The sequence below is a fragment of the Bidens hawaiensis genome, unplaced genomic scaffold (genome assembly GCF_021521415.1).
Source record: "Bidens hawaiensis isolate Kalapana, Puna unplaced genomic scaffold, B.hawaiensis_p1.1 tig00007743_1, whole genome shotgun sequence".
Classification (NCBI taxonomy): Eukaryota; Viridiplantae; Streptophyta; class Magnoliopsida; order Asterales; family Asteraceae; genus Bidens; species Bidens hawaiensis.
The window spans coordinates 737658-760695 of record NW_027491538.1 but is presented as its reverse complement, the minus strand read 5'-3'; the positions used below and the strand labels follow the sequence as shown (position 1 = coordinate 760695).

At 34.5% G+C, this 23038-nt stretch overlaps 1 pseudogene across 1 annotated transcript; it reads right to left on the bottom strand.

Annotated features, from left to right (window-relative positions):
* Positions 1 to 2553: 2553 nt before the first annotated feature.
* LOC143635946 (disease resistance protein RUN1-like) lies at positions 2554 to 12039 on the bottom strand (annotated as a pseudogene). The gene is made up of 6 exons (XR_013154157.1): positions 11020 to 12039; positions 9995 to 10597; positions 5437 to 5926; positions 4338 to 5345; positions 3273 to 3368; positions 2554 to 3187 (listed from the first exon to the last, which is right to left on the bottom strand). The product of XR_013154157.1 is annotated as a disease resistance protein RUN1-like (transcript).
* Between the last annotated feature and the right edge of the window lie 10999 nt (positions 12040 to 23038).

Sequence of the window (23038 nt, the reverse complement as noted above, 5' to 3'; positions counted from 1 at the left end):
GTTTATAACCTTTTTTGTTTATGTTCTTATGGTTTATCGAAATAAAAGAGTGAATTGCACTTTCTGTCCTTTATGTTTGTATGAAATTTCAGGCTCTGTCATTTAACTAACGTATATACAACGGATGTCCTTTAATTTAAACATGCTCTGTCCTTTTGCCCCAACCATGTTAGTTATTTTCGTTAAGTTTAATCACATGCCAAGCATGTGAGGGTAACATGGTAATTTCGCTTCACGCTTTAATCAAACGCCAAATGTACAATATTAGATTCTGCTTAATCTGACTTTTGTGTTCCTGATTTTGATTCTATGGAGTTTGGATTTTCACATAATATACTTCAAAAATTTATAATCTCCTACACTTTTCCACCAGTTTGTGACCACATTGCCCCTGGGTTTTTTCCATCTGCCTCATACATGATGTTTTAAACTTAAATACGCTGTTTCGATGCAATTATATTTTAACGGAGCCATATAGTTTTTATTCGACGGTAGACTTTATGGTACTTCATTTTCTTAAACAGTACATTACAGAACTAAATCAGGGGGAATACCTAACAAAATTGTTAAATATAGGAACAGATCAAATTAGGCTGTGTTTATATCCTTATCATTCTGATTTTTGTCAAATCAGGGGGAATATTTAACAAAATTGTTAAATATAGTCTTTACATAGGAAAATGATAGAGTTGGCAATTTTTGTCCTGTTTAGTTATGAACAGATCAAATTGGGCTGTGTTTATATCAAATGGGTCGAAAGCGGTTGAAAGTTTCTAAAAGTCTATTTTTAATGCCTACAATCTCCTAAATCATTTTACCCCGATCATTATTGTGATATTGTAATTGTAATTAACGCCTTGATTGTTTTAAAAGGTTTTTAAAAAATGGAAGAAAAAAAGTGTGGCGTCACACTGACCCATACTAAAAAAATGACCCGTTTCAATTCCAACAATTTTGAACATTTGCGACCTTCTTGTGTAGCTGATTCCATAGCAGTATCAACCAACTCCTATATATAGAAACTTAAAATTACATATATAATGTTATTTTACCATCAGCTACATTATGCAGTTGAAATTATTTTGGCTTCAATGGTTACATTTTCATTTATATTTGCAAGTCATATCAATCTTTTTTTTTATCATAAAAAGCGATAGCTTGAATGGATTGTGTCAAGTTGCTATCAAGTTTCTTCAAAGGCGTGCCACTCAAGCATTCATGAATCTAGCTTCCTCCGTTTTGCCTACAGAGATTAACAACATATTAAAGTAATTGTTGTAATTTACAGGCATATATATATATATATATATCTACTTGCAAGGTTGTAGCTTCTTTTATTGGTTACTTCCTGAATTGCTTTAAACACACCTTAGTCTCATATGCTTATAGAAAGCTAACATAGTCATTTTACAGAACTTAACTCAAACTTTTACAAAAGTTAGTGGTCAGAATACAAACCTCTTACAAAGTGAAAACCATATGATTTAAATATACAGCCTTTTAAACTAAGTCCCTAAAAGTGTGAGTATGATCCAATCACATAGACTGTTGGCCTAGATGGAACGAACAGTTAGATCAAACAAACAAACACATAATATTAGGGGGACAACCTGCAACTCTTTTTTTATAATCAAACGAACTTAATGAACTTACAAAAAGAAAAGAGACTTAATAAAATAATAATCCAGACCCCTATTTATAGATCTAATGAACTTCCTTTCCAAGACATCTTCCCTAAACCTATTACAATTCAATTAATTAAAATAAATAAACTTTAATAAAACATAACAAAATAAACCATTCACTTTATTAATAATTCAAGATTAATCTTCATAAACAATAACACATAAGGATATAGATGTAAAAGAACTAAAAAAACACAAATGATTATTTAAGTTTGTTTGCTTAGCTTTATCTGGGCAGTTATGAGTTATGAGGCAAAATAAAATGTGTTTACTTGTAAAGAGATTTTTTTTATATTCATGTAACTTATGCTCATTTGCTAAGATATTAGATTAACATAAACGAATGACCCATTAGAGTAAGGAACAAAATTTAGACTTACAAAATATTCATACCCTTAAACTTATTATTAGAAAATCTTAACTTTAAACAAGTTTCATATACATATAACAATGTAGCTTATTAACTATTAATACAACGGTTTATATATATATTTTTTAATACATATCATATTTCAACTTTAGCAAACATAACCAAGTTGAGACGACCGAACTTAATCGTACTTTTACGAATATATAACCAAATGATTACGAAAGTAAATAAACAATCGAGACCTTACTGTTCATTCGTTTAGCTACACAAAATTTTAATGCTGAAGAGTTCTAATGAACACAAATTCCGTGATGAGAGAAGGGCTTCGGTGTTAAATGTACCTGACGAGCTATTTCAGACTTGCTTGGTGAGAATGCTCTAAAGTTCACTTCGGCATCTAGTGAAAAGAAAAGAAAGACAAAACAGTAACACATTAATTGATTAATTATCATTCACATCCACTATGGGATGAAGTAGTTGTGACATGTTACAACTGTGGGTGTAAAATTTACTAATAGAAACTGCATCTACCTTTAAAAAGGAGACTGTTTTTAATGAAAGCACGACTTATACCGTCATTAGCCAAAAATCCAGAGCGATGTAAGAGGCATTCTCCTGATTTTAATTGAAAAGCGGAGAGATCTCCACCAATGATGTGATTCCATGACTTGTAATAACCCAACGCGTCTTCTTCTTCCTCCTCAATCTTTTCATCTTCATCATACACAACACTAATTCCGCATTCCTTTGTAACTGGCTTATTAGTACCAAAATGCGGAACATGTGTTACAGTAATAGTAACCTGGTCACCGCCTATCATCTCATTCGGCCCAAACATCCAATGGCTTAACAAAACTAAACACTCTCCACCTGACTTCACTTCGCCAATGTAATGATCATAAATCCTTGTGTAGTTTTCCGTATTATTACTAATTTCGATCCATGGCATCTTAACATATTCATCTGCACATAAATGAGATGTCCCTACACAACAAAAGTTTAATCCGCGTAGCTTGTTAGTAGATGATGGGATGGTAAATGACATAGACGGACCCTCAGTTCTATATTCAATCCAATCTGGCATCTCATTCCCCAAATAAAATGTGCTAAATATTCCAAATTCATAATACATCTGCTAATTGAAAACAAGATTAATAACGTTATATATGTGCGCGCGTATGTGTTCACACAACCAGAGACAAGTAGTAAGAAGAAACCTGGGTTTGACATTCAACTGATGGTCCTCCAGTGCGAGTTCTCAGATGCCTTTCTCTAATAAACTCTAAATCTGACCAGGCCAAACTATGTAGTACCTTTTCCCAGGGGCGGACCCACGTAGTGTAGAACGGGGTCCCGGGACACCAATGTTTTTTAGAAATTTTCTAGAGGCGGTATATTAAATTGTTTATGGACCCCATAAAAATTAAGAGTTGGAACCCATGCTATCAATATTGATGTGGTGTGGTGGTAAATTCTTGGTTTTGTATCCCAAAGGTCACTAGTTCAAGTCTTCCAACCCTCCATTTTCTATGATTTTTTCATTCTTTTTTAAATCCTACTCAATATTAGTTACTAGTTAGGGCTTTAAAATAACCAACATTCGGACACAGAGATAGAAGACCATAAGTAGAATAGGTGGAGTTTACCTTTTGTTGGATCCAGCATAGGAGCTTTGGAGTTTACCCTTTTTTTTCATTTAGAACTCGTTTTTTGTCATTGTATTATTAACTTGCTATTTGCTAAAGGAGTTTTGGAGTTTAGAAAGATTAGAAGTGGCAGATATTGAAGGTTGGTCATAAGTAGTCTTCCATATAGCATTTATCAATTGAAATGTCTACGTATGGGTCTATGAAGCTGCAATAGTTGTATGGCTTTACACAGTTTTAGATCGACAAAACAAATCTCGAAGTGGTTACGCGAACATAACGTAAAGCTGTGAATATAATAGGCACTAACATCCATATCCTAAGGGATGATTTTGATTCAAAAAGAAGTATATCAAAGCCCATTCTTTGACTATTTATGTTTGTGATTTGTAGAATGTAACATTGACTTTTTGTTAATAATTTCACATTGATTTTGAAGTTATCTACATTGTATTTTGTTGATAATTTTGTGTGTTTTCTAATGAGGACCGATCGTATTTCATCATATTGTTTTATTTATGTTCATCGTCTCGACCCGAACCAAACGACGGCCGACCCGAACAACAACTGACCCGAAAAATCTAAACACCGAAAAAACGGGACCCCATTGGCCAAAATTCCTGGGTCCGCCACTGCCTTTTCCTCAACACCTGCCATATCTTGAACTTTCACCACGCCATCAATTTCAAATAAAGAAGGTGGTAATACTCCCCAAGCTCCTCTTAATCTGAGTGGGAACATTTCTGGATCAAATTTTATTTTCCTTAGCGAAGTCTTTCTATAAAAACTGTCGATTGATAGTTCTCTTAGCATCGGTGGAGGATGCTCGATTGATATAACCATTCCACAGTAATTCATACAAAGTATCTCAAGCCTTGGAAGGCTTCTCACACAATCAGGCATTGAAACAATCGGATTATTATCCAAACGTAATTCCTGTAACATAGATAGGCAACTTAAGTCCTTGGGAAACGATTCGTTAGACAAATTGTTATTTGCAAGTGACAAAATTCTCAATGAGCTCGGTAAAGAAAATGAAAAGAGCTTCAAATCACTTGGTATAGTCTTGATTTGTAATTCACGGGAACCACAACCATCTAGCAACAAAGTTTTAACTTTCTTTAACTTGGCTATGAATATTGGAACCTTTTTAAGCTTGTAGCAGTAACTCAAATCAATGTGGACAAGTTCAACACATCGCTCAATTGATTCACACACCCCAATCAAGCATATGCACTTTCGAAGTATCAACCTCTCAAGTGCAGGGATTTCCAAAAATCCACCAACACTATGAAGATGCATACTAAAGCTCAAATCAAGAATCTTTAATGAACCAAGCAATCGTTTGTCTTTTGACATGTCAAACGATTCAATATTGCTATAAGACATGTCAAGATCAACGAGATTCTCCATTGGCAAGTCTAAAGGTATAGACTTTAAAGAGAGCCCGTGCATACACAACCATCTTAGTTCTTCTGGAAAGTCCTCATAAGATCCATTCATTTGCACGTAATTGAGTTGTAGTAGCATAAGATTAGCCATCTTACTTAATGACTTTGTTTTCACCTCAAATGATCCATGTAACTTCTTCTTTTTGTCAAGCATTCTCACGTCAAGGGAAAGGCCTAGAAGATTTCCCTTACCCTACAAAGAAATGGAATGCAAACAAATTTATAAAGGGTATATACTTCACATAAGAATACTTTACACTACTAAAATATACATGACATCTTACCTTTTCTTGTTTCAACACTTTAAATGACTCCTCGTGACATCATAATCGACTACGCTTCCATGGCTTCTTAAGAGACTCTTGACACACTAGATCTCTTCCCATATCTTGAATCAGCGAATGCATCATCAAATACTTGTTATTCCCATCACAACTAAGAAAGCATTTATCAATGAGATTTGTGATTCCAGATCTTGTCTCTAGATCACACGCTTTTAATATTTTTTGAGTAAGGTCTCTATCTTTTCCAACAAAGAAACAAGCAATGTGTTTAAACAATTCCATTTCATCGAATCAGCGAATGCATCATCAAATACTTGTTTTATTTGAAAAACCTTTTTTATGCTGGAATGAGGTTCTTTTTTTAACCCTTTTAAGCACTCTTCTCAATAAGCCACATCTCGCTTATGCAATAACTTTCCCAAAACCTCAAGAGCTAATGGATGCCCATCACAATACTTCACAAGCTTCTCTGAAACCTCTCTATAACCTTCTTTGGTGTAACATCCTGCTTTTGATAAGAATTAATAAAATAAATTTCGCTCATTTTATAAAGTGTCGTGTGTCAGTTTAAATAAATAAACAAATAGAAGGTGGGTGATGTGTGTATAATGATGCTCTCACAAATAAGTTTTAAATTTATTAAACGAAAATCCTAAAGAAACCATACAAAACCGGCAAGTGTACCGATCACTAATAGTATAGCACTAAGGAAGTCCGAGTATCGAACACAAGGACACTTGAAAACGTTGATGATACTTAACCCTTACCAAGACTCTCCTAACAATATTTAAATGATTTTTAATAATTACTACTTAACCTAACTTACTTTAACTAAATTAATTAGCTAGACTTAACTAAACACTTGAAACTTAGAAACTTAACTGCAATCGGAGAAAACGTCTACCTAGGTAAGAATCATATTGAGGGTATAACAAGCTAATGGATTGAAGAATCTCACGATACCGGTTCCTAAAGATGACACAACTAAGGTTCACTCAAGGAAGCTAGATCACCTCTCGGTCTCACCAACAAACTCTAACTTACACTTAGTTGATTTTAAGAACAAATCGGGAAACGAATTGTTAAAGTGCTCTAATGTCGACTCTCCTCTCGGTCTCACCGACACACTACCCTAATGGAGACGAATACTACGCAACCAAGGATAGATGAACAATTTAGTTTAACTTAAATTAGATCAACTAATCGCTCAAAAACCCAAACCCGACAAGAACCGAACCCGCTCTCGCGCGGTCCTAATCCTAACAAGTAAAAGCTATGAGACTACCTTACTTCCTATCACCTCTCGGTCTCTAAGAAGGTGTTCACCCGCTGATTATATTCAATTAATACACTCACTTAAACCCTACGGTTGATCACTCCGCAAACAAACCCTAAACACCAAGTAAAGAGTTCTAACAAGCAACAATCAATCAAAACTTATTCAATCAATCAAAGCAAGAGGTATATGAGAATAATTAATAAATTCACAGCCACTAAACACAACCTAATTCAATATTAAACCAAACTTTTCATTAACAATTCAAGTCATGATAATCAAACAATCCGTAAAACTCACTAAAACCTAACAATAATCATCTAACCTAGGTAGAACAAATAAGTTTAGCCAATCATAATCAATGAACAATAGATGAAATAGATATAAATGATAAACATGTTCATATAAATCTGATTACAAAAGGTTTGAATGCTTAAAAACCAAAAACGAACTCACAAACGTTAAAATAGTCAAAACCGACAACCGAAGGATAAAAGATAGAACCGTAAGCTTGTCCTCCTTGGTTTCTCCTCTAGAGCAGGTATGGTGGCTGGAAAATATGTTCTAAAATCGTTCATAAGGTATAAACCCTTTATATATGTGTTTAAACACCTCTTTCCTAATATAAAATAGGTTAAAACAAGCCCACAAGGCCCACTAGAAGACAAAATAGTCTTTTTTAGGATTTCTGGCTGTTCTTGGCAGCCTTGGGACATGTTGGAATCCACCACATGCTGCTTGAATGGTATGACCTGGTCGCGTAGCTCGGCCATGCCATTTTCTAACGTTTTTCGACTTCCAGCTCGTTTATCTTCGAACGCGCGTACCGGCTTCATCCGAGCTCCGTTTTAGCTGATTCTTTTTTCATTTGACTCGTTTTCTCGCTCTCTTCAACATGGGACCTATCATATACACAAACATTTAATTTCATGCAAGAAAAAGTTATATTCGTTAACAGTTTACGCACAAAACGACACAAAATCGGAATAAAACTCTACGTGTTTTGCAACACATCAGTGGGCTTGGACTTTAGAAGATGGAAAATAAAGAATGGAATGTGCCTTAGGTCCATGGGCTTAAGGGAGTATAAATACCCCTTAAACCCTAAACCTTTCCATTTTTATCCATTCTCTACACCATAGCCTACACCTTGGAAATCACACACACCATCCTATAACCCGAACTAAGATCCGAAGTCGAAACCCAAGATTGTTGGTGCTAGATCGTTGTGACGAACCAAAACAACATCAAAGACCAGCTCATGTTCGAATACCGACTCGTCTAAGGTACGTTTATATTTAGAAATCGTTCATATAGGTTCGGTTTGATTAAGGAAATCATAGATTTGTGTTAGTTTGTTATAAACGAATCCAAAACAACAAATCTTATGGAAATTGGTTAACATTTGATGGGTTAATTGTAAACCTAAGTAAACCCGTAACCTATATGCCTAAATCGCACCCCTTAAACATCGATGTTAGGCCGATTTGATGGTTGGGGTTTGTAGGCGCTGGTCAGACGATTCCGTTGATACCAAAATCGTGATATTTGGTTAAGAAACGAAGGTTTAATTGCAGATCTAAGATCTGTTGACTATTTGCTGTTCTTGACGATTTTGACTTTGACCCTTGAGTCAAAGTCTGGATAAGAACTATTGGTGATTCGTTATGGGTGATTCTTTAGCTAGTTTGTTATGGGAGCTTAGCGAATCAGAGGGTGATTCGTTAGCTAATTTGTTATAGGAGCTTAGCGAATCAGAGGGTGATTCGTTAGCTAGTTCGTTATGGGAGCTTAGCGAATCAGAGGGTGATTCGTTAGCTAGTTCGTTATGGGAGCTTAGCTTATCAGAGGGTGATTCGTTAGCTAGTTCGTTATGGGAGCTTAGCGAATCAGAGGGTGATTCGTTAGCTAGTTCGTTATGAGAGCTTAGCGACTCAGAGGGTGATTCGTTAGCTAGTTCGTTATGGAAGCTTAGCGAATCAAAGGGTGATTCTTTACCCAATTCGTTAAGGGCAAAGTAACGAACTAGGAGTTTAATATAAAGACAGAATGGTCCCTGGACTTAGAAAAGAATTATATAATTACATAACAGCCCTTGGAGTTTGGCAATTTATGAAAGATACCTTTAAAGGTAAATGAGTAACGATTAACTAACCAGGTAATGATTTAATGAAGTAAAACAACTTAGACGTGTAAGACTAATTAAGTAGCAATGAGATGACTAGAGAGGTACTTAATACTGTAATTATTATACAGTTAGTCGTGCACAGCTCAAGAAGGGAATAACCGTAAACGGTGAACGCAACCGCATTGAGGTGAGTTTCTAGCCCCACTTCTGTGTTATGTTTTCGGGGCTGTGTGCATACTCGATATGTTTGTTAATACACTTATCCTAAGTGATAAGTGTATGCCTTATATGAATGATGTGAAATGTATGAGTGATTGCTTGTTAGTACGTGAACGATTTTCGGATATTGCACGTACTGTCAGGTTGTAGTGTTACGTATAAGGTATGTATAATGTATTTGCTTATATGTATGAATGCGATAAAGTTAATAAACGAAGGAAAGGCATGGTTGTATGGTAACGAAGAGGGACCAGACCCTAATAATATCTGTGATGTTAGGGACCAGACCCCAATAATATCTGTGATATTAGGGACCAGACCCTAATAATATCTGTGATGTTAGGGACCAGACCCTTATAATATCTGTGATGTTAGGGACCAGACCCTAATAATATCTGTGATGTTAGGGACCAGACCCTTATAATATCTGTGATGTTAGGGACCAGACTCTTATAATATCTGTGAGGTTATAGGGCGAAAGACTCTTTAAAACGTATGATTATGTATGTAAAGAAAGTATAAAGGTAAGAATGAAAGTATATGCACTTATGTGTGTATGAAAGAAAGTTAAGAGGTTAAGTATGAAATGTAAGAAGGTATTGTATGACTATGTGATTAACTAGAACTCACCCAGCGTAGCTGACTTTTAGTATGCACGCAGGTGAGTAGAACGAGACAGGTAGTTTGAGGAGGACACATGGCAGAGTTGGACGAAGCTGGCATCTGAAGATTTTGCTATGATGTTTTATTTTAAAAGACTATGTTTTGTTTTTAAATGACTATGAATGCTCGATAAGACAAGAATTATGGTTATGGAATGTAATGGTTTGAATGTTTTTAATGTTCCGCGAATGTTTTAATTAACTCTGATATTTAGAACTGCGTTTATGAGTAAATCCAACACGAAAGTAGGGCTACCGGTAACGGGGCCTTACATTTTGGCTTACGACACTCGAAAGCATTAATGCATAAAAGCTCAAGTGATTCATATTCATTCAAGCCATTAAGTAAAGACCTCTCTATGACAGGGATGAAGTTGTGACTTGAATAATGCACATCTTTTTGTTAAAGACGCATCCTTGGCTATAATCACGATTTTGCTTCCCGGATGTAAACTTTTGTTCTCAAGTAAAGCGTCCAACTGGTTAAGACTACCAATATCATCAAGCACCATAAACACCTTTTTAGAGACGCTAGAGATTCTTCTTGAAACGACTCCGTGAAGTTGCTTTTGTAACTCAAGCAATCCATCAAAGCTTTCATTACATCTTGTATTGATACCTTCAATAAAGTTGCTTTTATAGAATTTACTAGAGTGTAACTGGAAGACATGTTTGGCCAATAATGTCTTCCCAATCCCACCCATGCCTACGATTGTGAGAATGTCGACCGTATGACAAGATCCATCGGTCAACCATGAACTAATGGGTACAATGTAATCGTCCATCCCAACCAGAAGCGGCAGGGTATTAATTAAGTGTACACCTAACTTACAGTGGATGTAGGTAATAAATTCTTTGATAATCTCTGTTTCTTTCCTGGAAATTGAATTCAGTGAGAATTTATGAAACATCATTGGGAACACTTAATAATCTAAATCTAAATAATAGCAATTCAAACATCCGAACCAAATACTCCCTTCCTCCCTCTACAAGTGTCATAGTTTGAAAAACACAAAGTTTAAGAAAGTTTGAATGATTGTACTTTTTGATTAACAAATGACTATAATGTCCTTAATATATATAAAAATACAAAATTTAAGAAAGTTTGAATGATTGATTTGTGTAAGGGTAAACTTGGAAATTAGTTAATAAATTTTGAAAGTGGACATTTGTAATGGGACAAACTAAAAAGGAAATGTGGACACTTTCAAAGAGACGGAGGGAGTATATCATATTATACAATTCTGACAATGCTTACTGTGTAAAAAAGTATTAAAAAGATTGGGAACTTTATTTACCTGCCCTCTGAATCTTTCCCTTTCAAATCAGCAACTTCGGTGAGTGCCGTCTTCCATAACTCTATCTTTCTAGCCAATTCACTTCTCTTCTCTGCGTCTATTTCATCATCCATCCTCTGTCAATGCTTCGCCATTGCTTCATTGAAGCTATTTTGTTGTTTTCTAACAACACTCGGCTTGACATCATAGAAGATGGGGATAACGATTTGGTCGAACTTCCTCTTCTGCTCAAGGATTAATACCAATTCATCTAGGCACATGTGGAAGAAGCATAATTCTTGGACAGTACGATGATAGAAGCTCTAGAGGATTTAATGGCACTCTCCAATTCTTGTTTCAATGATTCTCCAGTTTCAATTTCTTCATCATCCAAAAATGTGGTGATATCGGCATCCAGAAGGGCGTTGTAAAGGTGATCTGTGAAACTGTTACGAGTGTCAATGGCAATGCCTCTAAAACTTAAAATCACTTGATACCTATGATTATGATGGTGATTTTGCGAAGAAGGTGAAGATCCTTGTAAAAGTTCAGTGAGAGTAACCATTTGTGTAAGTGAGGAGATGAAGAAAATGAGGATCCAATATGTAAAAATTTCCAAGTCAACACAACTAGCTTTTACATGCTACTTGGTTCCTTTAAATATATTTATGCTCCTTCCTTATTGCCGGTCAAACAAAGCACAACTTTTAAAATAGGAATGGGTGACCAGGTGTCCAATATGCTTAGAAGTCATCATATAATTCCAAAATCGAATTTAATAATAGATGCCGAATATGTTATTCTTCTCCTCAAATTATCACGTTCGATCATTTTATTAGTTTTGTGTAAGTCGTCATAGTCATCAACCACTCTTTACCAAGTCAATGCAACGTTTCATACAGGATTGGATTTAATAATAAATGTCGAATATATTAATTACTCTTTCCTCAAATTACGCTACCACCACATTTGATTTCTTTTTAACGTTTATGTTCCAAAAAAATAATTATTTCACTTGTTTGTTGTAAAAAAAAAACTAAACACACTCCACACCGCCATCTGAGCCCCGCCCTCATGATCTACTCACTGTCCTTGCCAGCCCACATTTAAAGTTCAAGCCCGACTCATTAAATAATTTATAAGTTCGAGTGGACCTGTTAAAAATGTGTGAGAATTGGGGTGGTAGATTTGGTGAACTCGTCGTTTTGTCTAGGTTTCGGTTTGAACTTGTTTTCTTAGCATTATCATAGAAGAATCCAATGATTGCGTGAAGAAAAATTAATGTAACAAGAATGTCGAATATAAGTGATTAAGAATGGTGTGGTAAATATGAATATGTTAAAAAATATATTTTTTAAGTAGTCATTAAACTTCACGGTAACAATCGGGTTGCATCTCCGGGATCATGACAAAAACTCTATTCTAACAAACTTAAACACACACAAAAGGTATATCCACATCATGTCTACTTTAGGATATCACCGAGGCCATATTAACACAATCATCTCAACATAGTAAACTGTTCTGCAAGTCAGACAGAAATGTATGTACCTCGGTATTTCGAAGCAGTTTTAAAAATACTTCTTTATCTTACATATAGATATCACCGCAGCTTAATAATTCCACTGTACTTCATATTATCAAAATTCATCGACGGGTTCTTCATCTAACAACAATATCAACGGGTTCTTCATCTGTAAATAATAATCGATACCCATGATGATTCTTTATAGCCTTTTCAAATCGATATTGTCATAAGGTATTTGATTTAGGGATAAATCTGGCTACAACTACCCTCTCTAATAAAATGAACGACGATTTAGGGGTTGTTTCCAATTAGTTGATTCTCTCATCATTTTCATAAGGTATCCGATTTTCAATTACAATTACTCTATTTGGATTTCATTTTCCCGATTGCTTCAACTATGCATTTATGCTATGATAATGATGATTACGTGTTGGTTTTTTTGGTTGTTCCTGTCAGTTTCTGGTATTAATCGAACACATTAACTTGGAAAATTTTTACATTACAGTTTGAGGCACACCAAGTGTTCGATAAAATGCCACAATGAATAAAGTATGAGATTTGAATGAAAAATGTGACATTAAACATATATATGTATGAATATGGTAAAAATCATGTTGTTTCATATGAGGATTGAATTTAATGGTCGTACATAACGCATTGTTTCACACCAATTCTCTACTTCGTGTATTACACCTAAATAAATGAAAATTGAACCCGATAGACATAATGTTAATTCTATACTTTTTGTATTAAAACTGTTTACCTTGATCTCTTTGATGTGTGCATTCAGCCTGTGTTGAAGGGTTATGGTTGCATCAATCTTTTAATATTTCAATCACTTAATTGTCATAACTGACTTGCTTATCTATAACTAAACTAATTTGTTTTTTTAGGCTTGGGTGGAGAATAAGCACCTTTAAGAGTATAATTTGGATTTCTAATCCTGGCGATTCAAAATGTGGCAATGATAAATGCAAAGTAAAAAGAGTTATCTTCAGTCAACAGGTATATAAACAAACATGTAATCAACTTTGTTCATTAGAATTAACTAATTATCGTATGTTTTTTTACCAATCTTTTGAAACCCATGCCGGTATACGAACATGTATTTAGTTTTTGGTTCACTTATACTTGTAGGTGTATGTAAAACCCAAATCTTTCAAAATTTGTGTTGACACTTTGATTTCTGGTGTCTTCGATAACTGTGACTTCTATTTCAGGTTTGCTTGATACTTCGATTTCTTAATTGCTTTTAAAAATATGTTAATTTGGTAATTGTTTTTGAGTAGTTCTTGATTATTTTATTATGTTAATTAATTAGATGATCTGTATTAATTGTTTTCACTCCGTTAATTTGTTATAGCTATTAATTTATTAATTGTTCTTGATTATTTTATTGTGTTAATTTATTATTTGATTTGTATTAACACTTTGACTTCAACATTCTTCTCAAAAACATATAAATAATGAAGGATGGAATGTATACATTCTATCCTCATTTAAATTTCTTTTGTCAAAGTTTCATGTTCCTTAAACCAACCACAGTGGGTTCCTGATAAATGTCATGCTCATTCGGTGAGTATTGTTATTCTGCCATCATTAGTTCATTGTAGCTAACCTACATTTAAAAAATCTAGGCAGCATTCATCACATTTTGGTTAGGCATTCTTTGATGATCATATATTTTTATATTTGTAATAAGTTTCAATTAAAAATATATACATTTTTTAAGTTTCATGAACAGTCAAATTTAACTGGTAAATGGGAACAATTTTAAGTTTCATGAACGGTCAAAATTACCCGTAAACGGGTCATTTTTCTGTAACATTAACTGGTCCAAATTTAAGTACACTTACTATTGTCTCAAATTGAACCCGTAAGCAGGATCTATTTTAAGTTTCTTTAACATGTCCTCTTTTCGCTGGTTACTAGGTCATTTTTTTGTTCCGTTAATGGGTCAAAAATTAAGTTTTATTATTATCGGCTCAAATTAACCCCAAAACAATTTTAACTTTATTAAACGGGTCAAATTTAACCCGCAGACGGGTCAATTATTTGTTTCACTAACGAGTCACAAATTTAGTTTTATTATTGTCGCGTCAATCTAGCTTGTAAACGGGAACAATTTTAAGTTTCATGAACAGTCAAATTTAACTTAGTTACCGGGTCAATTTTTTTTCTTTCGTTAACGGGTCAAAAATCAAGTTTTACAATTATTGGCTCAAATTTAACCTGTAGGGATCACTTTTATGTTTTTTATAACCCGTAAACGGGAACAATCTTAAGTGTCATGAACGATCAAATTTAACCTGGTCACCAGGCCATTTTCTTCCATTCTGGTTTGTCTCAAGATATATAAATATACATATCATGGTTTGTTTGTTGCTAGAAAAAATTGCAAACTATTGCATCAATTTATGATCAAATCGTGTTTGGCGAATAAGGGCTATTATTGCAGTACTAGAGCAATTCGTCATTTCGTCATCGCCATGTTCTGCGAATCAACACACTGAGGTTTTATTCTTCAAGGATCGTCGATTGCAAGCCCAAGTTTCTTGATTGGAAAAGTTACAATAAGCAATTTCCAAAGTCTAATTGTTATTTATATCATAGCAGTTGTTTCATCATTTCGTCCAGTTAACTTGAGATACATTAGCAGTCTCGATTCTGCGAGGTGTTAATATGCAGGTTGCATTTTGTGTGTTCAGGGCACTCTGGGTATTTTTGAAGGGTCAATTTCTACGATTTTTAATCTAAGTTGAGTAGATGCAGCCCACTACAATGCAACAATTTGTGAGGATGAGGATAATTGATTTGAAGTTAATCTCACTTATTTAAAATTCTCAAAATTACATTACAAATTTTTGTTATCAGATGTATTATGCTTCATATTGTGTTAAATACTCTATAATAACATATGATCAAGATTAAACTAAAATTTGGTTTTTTCTATTTGATTCGCGGTTACAAAAGAATCCATTTGTAAATATAATACTAATCATTTTCACCAACTCGCAAGCATACTCCATTATATCAGTTATCTTCAGGGGCGTAGCTTAGTTGGGGCTAGGGGTGGCTCCAACCCCTCTGTCTTTTTGCTCGGTAGTGTAAATTTATTCTTTTTCACTCGAAAATTTTTACAAATAGTGTAAATTTATCTGTTTTTTACCGAAATTTTGAGGCTGGCCCCCTCTGGTTTATGATTTTTTAAAATAAATATTGAGTCTGCCTCCTCGACATGTATTTCCAAACTTCGCCACTGGTTATCTGGTTTGCATATGGCTACTCCGGTTACCGGTGTTACTTCAACCATGGGTTCCACGAATGTTTTATTTATTCCATATTTGTTGTTTGCATAATTTAATCCATTACTGATAAATCACCTTTACACACAACTTAAAGGTTACTTGAGAATTCTAAAATCAATAATCTAAGCTAGCTTGATGTCACAATTAAAGTTCGAATCCCACATTCTGTTAAAATCCCTAATGGTACACATGCAATAGAATTGTTAATAAAGATCGTAACTGTAAATGTAATATTAATCTAAACGGAAAATGTCAGCATTCAAATATAATGTGTATTTTACTTTTTTTTTTGACTTTTGTCTAAAACTTGCATTGCGGTTAAAGGATGCTTGGAAAACTAAATTAAAAGTCTTAAATCTTCGGCCAGTGTATTACACGGGTCACTAACCTAGTGCCTTCATATAACTAATTACACTATCACAGTCCATAGGCATATCAAGAATCATATAACTTCAAATAAAGCAAAATAGGCAGAATTACAAACACAAACATGTAAACGTATGTCTGAATCTCTCTTGAGCATCACAAATACTAAAAGAACAATCTTGTCTTGAACAAATCTCCCTCTGCTGAAAGAATGTTGTTGATGTTTGGAATGGATTTTGATGAAGAAAAATTATGAATCACTTGTGGTATGATGAATACATTATGTTTGATCATGTATCACTAAAATCTTTATGGTATAAATTTAACAAAACAAAAACTTCAAGAATTTAGAAACTTGTTAAGATGTGATCATTATAACAAAAGGAAAATAATGAATTATGAAGATAATAAATTAAAACATACTTGGAATTGAAAAAATGTTTTAGAGAGAGAAGTAAAGATTAATGAGAAAGGAGATGATATATTTATAGTTGAGGTGGGATAAAATTCTAACTTGATGAGAAAGCTAACAAGTAATCTTGGATGCTAAGTTTGAATAAATAATAATAATATTATGAAAAGGAGGCAATTGCAGGCCACTTTCTTATTACTTTTAAAAAAAATTTGTAATAAATATAATATAATTATGTAAATAGAGTTTATTTTTTGTAAATTACAGAAAACACCCTATAGTTACAATAATTTATCAAATTGGGTTGCCAAGAACTATTTAATATATTAAGGTATATTTGTTGAAAATAGTATAAAATAACTTTGGCTTTTAACTGGATATGGTTTTCGGGTTAAAAAATTGACGAATGTTACATTTGGAGTGTTGGAATTGACAGAGGTATGGATGGAATTGCCAAATACTCCCGAAGTGTTAAATGGGTGGATCAAGATTACTGGTACAAGTTTAGGAGTAATAAAGCAGTAAAGAACTTGGTTTTTTGGGGTTTTATATTTATTATATTTTTTTTTTGCTATGTTGACATTGTATGCTTTTGGTTTATTTGGTTTATGTTGACATTGTATGCATCGATGACATTGTATGCTTTTGGTTTATTTGGTTTATGTAGAATGGTTGTTTTGATGTTTATGCAGAATGGTTGTTTTGATGTTTTTACTTACCACATAATGTTTATTTTTAATGGTTGTTTCGATGTTGAATGACTTTTTTATTTAGATTTCAGCTTATTTAAATATTTCCTATTTCATTTTAGCAGTTTGCAGACGTTAAAAAATAAACAGTCTTCTTCTTGCAGAATACAGAGGTTTAGTCCACCTCTTCTGCTACAGATGTCTGCAAATGTGGTCCGCAGACTGCAGACATCAAACATTTTACGTATGAAAAAAACAAACAACACCAAAGTAACTCAGATAACATCTTTCGACTTTTTGGTCAACAGACTGAGTGACTGAAAAGTTATCATTGAATAAATTTCAAATTTTAACCACGAACGCAAACACGTATCTTCATAATAAAAAAAACTTGTACAAGAAACCCTTGCTTTTTTAATTGTTGATGTTCGATCGTTTATTCATATAAAGTTAAATGAACGGACACAAATATAACCTGTACGTGTTCGTTTAGTTTGTTTACATGCCTAACTTTCACTGAGTCTTACCGTGTCCCTAACATTTCTTGATTTAAGTTGCTTAACACAACCCCAAACGGACCCACTTATAATATTTCTTTATTTGAATCATTTAACATAACCTAAATTGACACTTTTACAAATGACGGGTCAAAATATCCCCAAAGCAGTAAAAAGTAGAGGAAAATATCTTACAGTAATAAGTAGGCCTGTTCAAAACCGGATATCCGAAATTAGTAGGCCTGTTCAAAACCGGATATCCGAATTTCGGATATCCAAGTCTTTCGGATAGTGAAAATCACTATCAGAATCCGAACTCCAGATATCCAAATATCCGAAAAAGTAAAAAAAAACTTGTTTTAATAATAAAAAACAATACATCATTTTCCAAATTCAACAAACCAAACATACAACAACCAAATATCAAGTTCTAGATCCAACAAATCAAACATAAAACAACCAAATAACACACAATTCATTGTTTAAAATAAAGTAAAACACAACACATTCCAAAAACAAACATCACTCCATTGTTCCAAGTTTCCAACCTGAAAATACTTTGTCACAACCGAGTAGTTGTTGAGTATGACGGTGGTGGAGACTCGAGAGTGGATGGGTGGCTGATTCTGACGGTGGTGGAGACGAGTGAAAGGGACTGACGGTGGAGGAGGCGAGGACTGACGATGGTGGAGACGAGTGATCGACGATGGTGCTGGATCTCGGATCTACAGTTGAAGAAGAGAAGCAAAGCAAAGCAAAGGCACTTGTGTTAATGTGTTATGTTATAAAGCATATTAGGGTTTTTATAATATATGTGTTATATAAGTAAAATTAAAAAAATATTAAAATTAAAATATCGGTTAGTTCAGATATCCGAACTATCCGAAAAATATGAAAACTGCTATCCGAATCCGAATTTTTAGATATCCGGGATTCAGATATCCGAATTTTCTGATATCTGAACATTCGGATAAATCGGATACGAATAGTCTGATAATTCGGATACGGATTCAGATTCGAATAGTTTTGAACATCCCTAGTAATAAACTCTTCTAGGAGCTATGGAGATAATTTGAGCCAAAGCAATTCCTCCAATGTTGTTCTGTCGGACTGTACAACTCTGCCCATTTTAGTTTTTCATCTAAGTCACACAAGATTGGTCTAGACTCATTGCTTCCACAATAAGAAAATGGATTTGATATGAGAAATCACTAAATGTGGCAATCCATTAATAATTATAAAACTGAAAAATCACTAAATCAATATAATTCAGAACTACATAAGCTGATGTACCTGATGATTGCACTGGTAACTCTTGTAGTGCCACTTGAAGCTCGGCTACAACAGCACTCACAGGAACCTCAACTCCGAAACTGTCAAACGTAACTAAATCAGAACTTAAACATCCAAGGTTGAAAGCGAAAACAAAATATACATGAAGTAACAAAATATCAAAACTTACTGTAAAATGAACGAAGTTGAAACGAAACATCCGACACATCATTATTGCATATTTAGAAATCATATTGATATTTTAGATTTGCTTAAAGTAGTTCAATATGCTCATCCACCCGTCCTGGCCTCTGTAAACATATACAAAAGTTATTACGTTTTTCAAACGTTTTCCACAAAAAGATGATGAAAATAAATGAGTTACCTTGTACAATTCAAGAATAATATTTTCCTGTGATTGTTGTGACTCAACTAACCGCAAACGCCTAAAAGACTTTATTGCTTCAATCGCTTCATCAGACCGGTTTAGTTGTTTTATAACAACCGTATGTTGTTTTAACTCGGGAAAAACCTGGCTCATTACATCCATCACAACTTTTACCAATCTAATTCCACCATGCAAAAAAAGAATATAAGAAATTATAAAGATAAAATATAGAATATAACATTATTTTGACACAAAATCCTTGTGCTTTTAGTACATTGGTTCCATAACGTACAGCTCGGCGAAGAATACGCCTCAAAACATACTCACTCCCTTCGTTATCTGTAAAACAAAAAATAAGTTTTTGAATTTATAAATTTAAAAACAGTAAAATAAGAGGTTTTTGTTAGTTAATCATCGACCCTGTTAAGTTTATTAGAAAATACCGTTAGTATAGTTTAGTTCCATAAATGTAATTAGATGATAGTTTGTGTAAAGATTGTAAATATCGAACCCTTGCCGGAGTAACCGTCGGAATAACCGTCTCCGGCAAAAACCGTCACCGGAGGGTATAAATACTCCTCCCTGGTTGATTGTAATCATCACAAACACATTCAGTTTATAATAAAGAAATCGTTTCCATATTATTGTGTGTTCATATTATTGTTTATCGATCCAATTTATTATCAAATTGGCATCAGAGCGCAGGAAGAAACAGAGAAGGAGTTTGTGTTTCTTGATCAATTTTACTAACCCTAAAGTTGATAATAGAAAAAAAAGTGCTTACCGGTTCCGAAATCGAAATCCCGAAGTGACTTGCAGATTGCAAAACCCCAGATAATTATCGATTAGGGCAACCAGTTATATAGCAAGTGACGCGATTACGACGAGGGAAGATCGCTAGACGAGCGATTAAAGGAGATGAAGAGATCGGCTCCATCTTGATTCAAGAAATCGCCGGTTGTGGCAGTGTGGAACCAGAGGAAGAAGAAAAAGAAACACCAGAAAGTTGGTTTTGTGATTTTGGAAACGTGGTGGTGTGAACATGGGAAAGTCAAAAGACTTTTATAAAATTAAACAAATTTTAATTTTCTAATAAGAAATCTCGACAACATTTTTAAAACAAAGTTTAGATTTAAAATAAATCTAAAAAATTAAAATTTTATATTTAAAGAAATAAACTAGTACCAAAAGGGGAAAGTTTTGTTTATATTGAACTTTGCATCAAAAAACCGATAGCAAACCGACCCGTTTATAGCGATTAAAGAAAATGATCGCACGATGTCAGACGGACAAGAAACCTCGACAAGTCAGAATAGCCAACCCAATCACCCAAGGGATAACACGTCATTATCCTTTCAATGTCCCATATTAAATTCCACTAACTATACAATATGGGCAGTAAAAATTAAAGCAATTTTTAACGTTCATGAATTATGGGAAGCCATTGAACCAGAAGAAGGAAAAGTTGTTGACCCAAAAAGGAACAACATGGCAATAGCCTACCTTTATCAAGCACTGCCAGAAGACGTGGTACTACAAGTAGCTCAATATACGAAAGCTACAGAAATATGGGAAGCAATCAAAGTAAGAAATATGGGTGTCAAAAGAGTAAAAAAGGCACGACTCTCAACTCTAAGGACTGAATTTGAGTCCTTAAAGATGAAAGATGGAGAAACCATTAATGATTTCTCGGGGAAATTAAACGGGCTAGTCACCAAAGCCGTAACGCTTGGCGCAACAATTGATGAATCTGACATGGTCAGGAAACTCCTTGACTCCATGCCAGATCGTTTTATTCATATCGTTGCAACAATCGAACAATGTTACGATGCTGACAACATGAAGTTGGAAGAAGCCATAGGGAGACTTAAAGCATATGAAGAACGAATCAAAGGAAAAGAAGATTCGAGTATGAAGGATAGTAAATTGTTGTTTACTCGCTCACAAGGAAAGTATAAACAACAAGCTGGTCATCGTCCTAAGCAAGGACAAAATCGTAATAATTACAACGGCCGTGGAAAGAGCCGTGGGCATGGAAAGCCATTTAGACAAGACCGTGGAGGTCAAGGATCATCGTCAAATGATCGAAAGGACCAGTTAAAGTAAAAAGACAAAAGTCAAATAAAGTGTTACCAATGTAATGAACTTGGTCATTACGCATCTGAGTGTCAAAAGTCCAAGAATAAAGAAGAAGCCAATATTGTTCAAACAGAACAAGTAATAAAAACTCTCTTGTTAGCTAGCTGTAGCTCCAAACCAGAAGATGCAATTTTCCTCAATGAAGAAAAGATAACACCAAGAAAATCTGAAGCCGAGCAAAGTAATAAAGATATATGGTACTTAGACAACAGAGCCATCAACCATATGACAGGCATTAAATCTCATTTCTATGAATTAAATGAAGACATTAATGGAGAAGTAAAATTCGGAGACGACTCGCATGTGAAGATAAGAGGAAAAGGCTCAATACGAGTAAATTGCAATAACGGTGAAGAAAAGACGATCACCGACGCATATTACATACCCGATATTCGAAATAACATTTTGAGCTTAGGACAAGCTACTGAAAATGGGTGTGATATACGAATATAGAACGAGTTTTTATGGATATATGATGACTCTGGTGATCTCCTGATGAAGGTGGAAAGATCACAAAATCGTCTCTACAAAGTGAAGCTTGATATGGGAAAATCAATGTGTTTTCTTACAAAAGCAAACGAGATGTCAATGTTGTGGCATGCAAGACTCGGACACATTGGATTCGAGTTCGTTAAAATGATTGTTAAGAAAAATATGGCCAAGGGTGTGCCAGATTTTACCCATCAGCCACAAGTATGTGATATATGTCTAGCTGGAAAACAAACACGACACTCATTTCTAGCTCAAACACAATTTCGAGCAAAGCGACCGCTCGAATTAGTCTACGGCGACTTATGTGGCCCAATCTCACCAATAGCACAATCCGGTAACAAATATGTGTTTTTATTGGTGGATGATTACTCTCGATATATGTGGGCATATATCATAAAGTCTAAGGATGAAGCATTGAACTTTTTCGTTAAGTTCAAAGAAGTAGTTGAAGTTGAAACAGGTCATAAGATTAAGACCTTAAGAACCGACAGAGGAGGAGAGTTTACCTCAAAAGAGTTCAAGACATTTTGTGAAAGAAATGGTATACTACGACAACTCACAACCCCTTACACTCCACAGCAGAATGGAGTGGTAGAACGCAAGAACAGAACCGTGATCGGATTACACGGTGCCTACTAAAAGGTATGAATGTCCCACAAAACTTTTGGGGAGAAGGAGTGAGACATGCGGTGTATGTGCTAAATCGCACACCAACAAAGGCCCTCGAAAACATAACACCATATGAAGCAATGTCAGGGCGAAAGCCTAATTTGAAACACTTGAGAGTGTTCGGCTGTGTGGCTCACGCGAAGATTCCTGCAGTAAATTTAAGGAAACTTGATGATCAAAGTGAAAGAACCATTTATTTGGGTACCGAACCAGGAAGTAAAGCATATCGGTTATATAACCCTTACGAATAAAGTAATGGTGAGCCGCGATGTGGAATTTG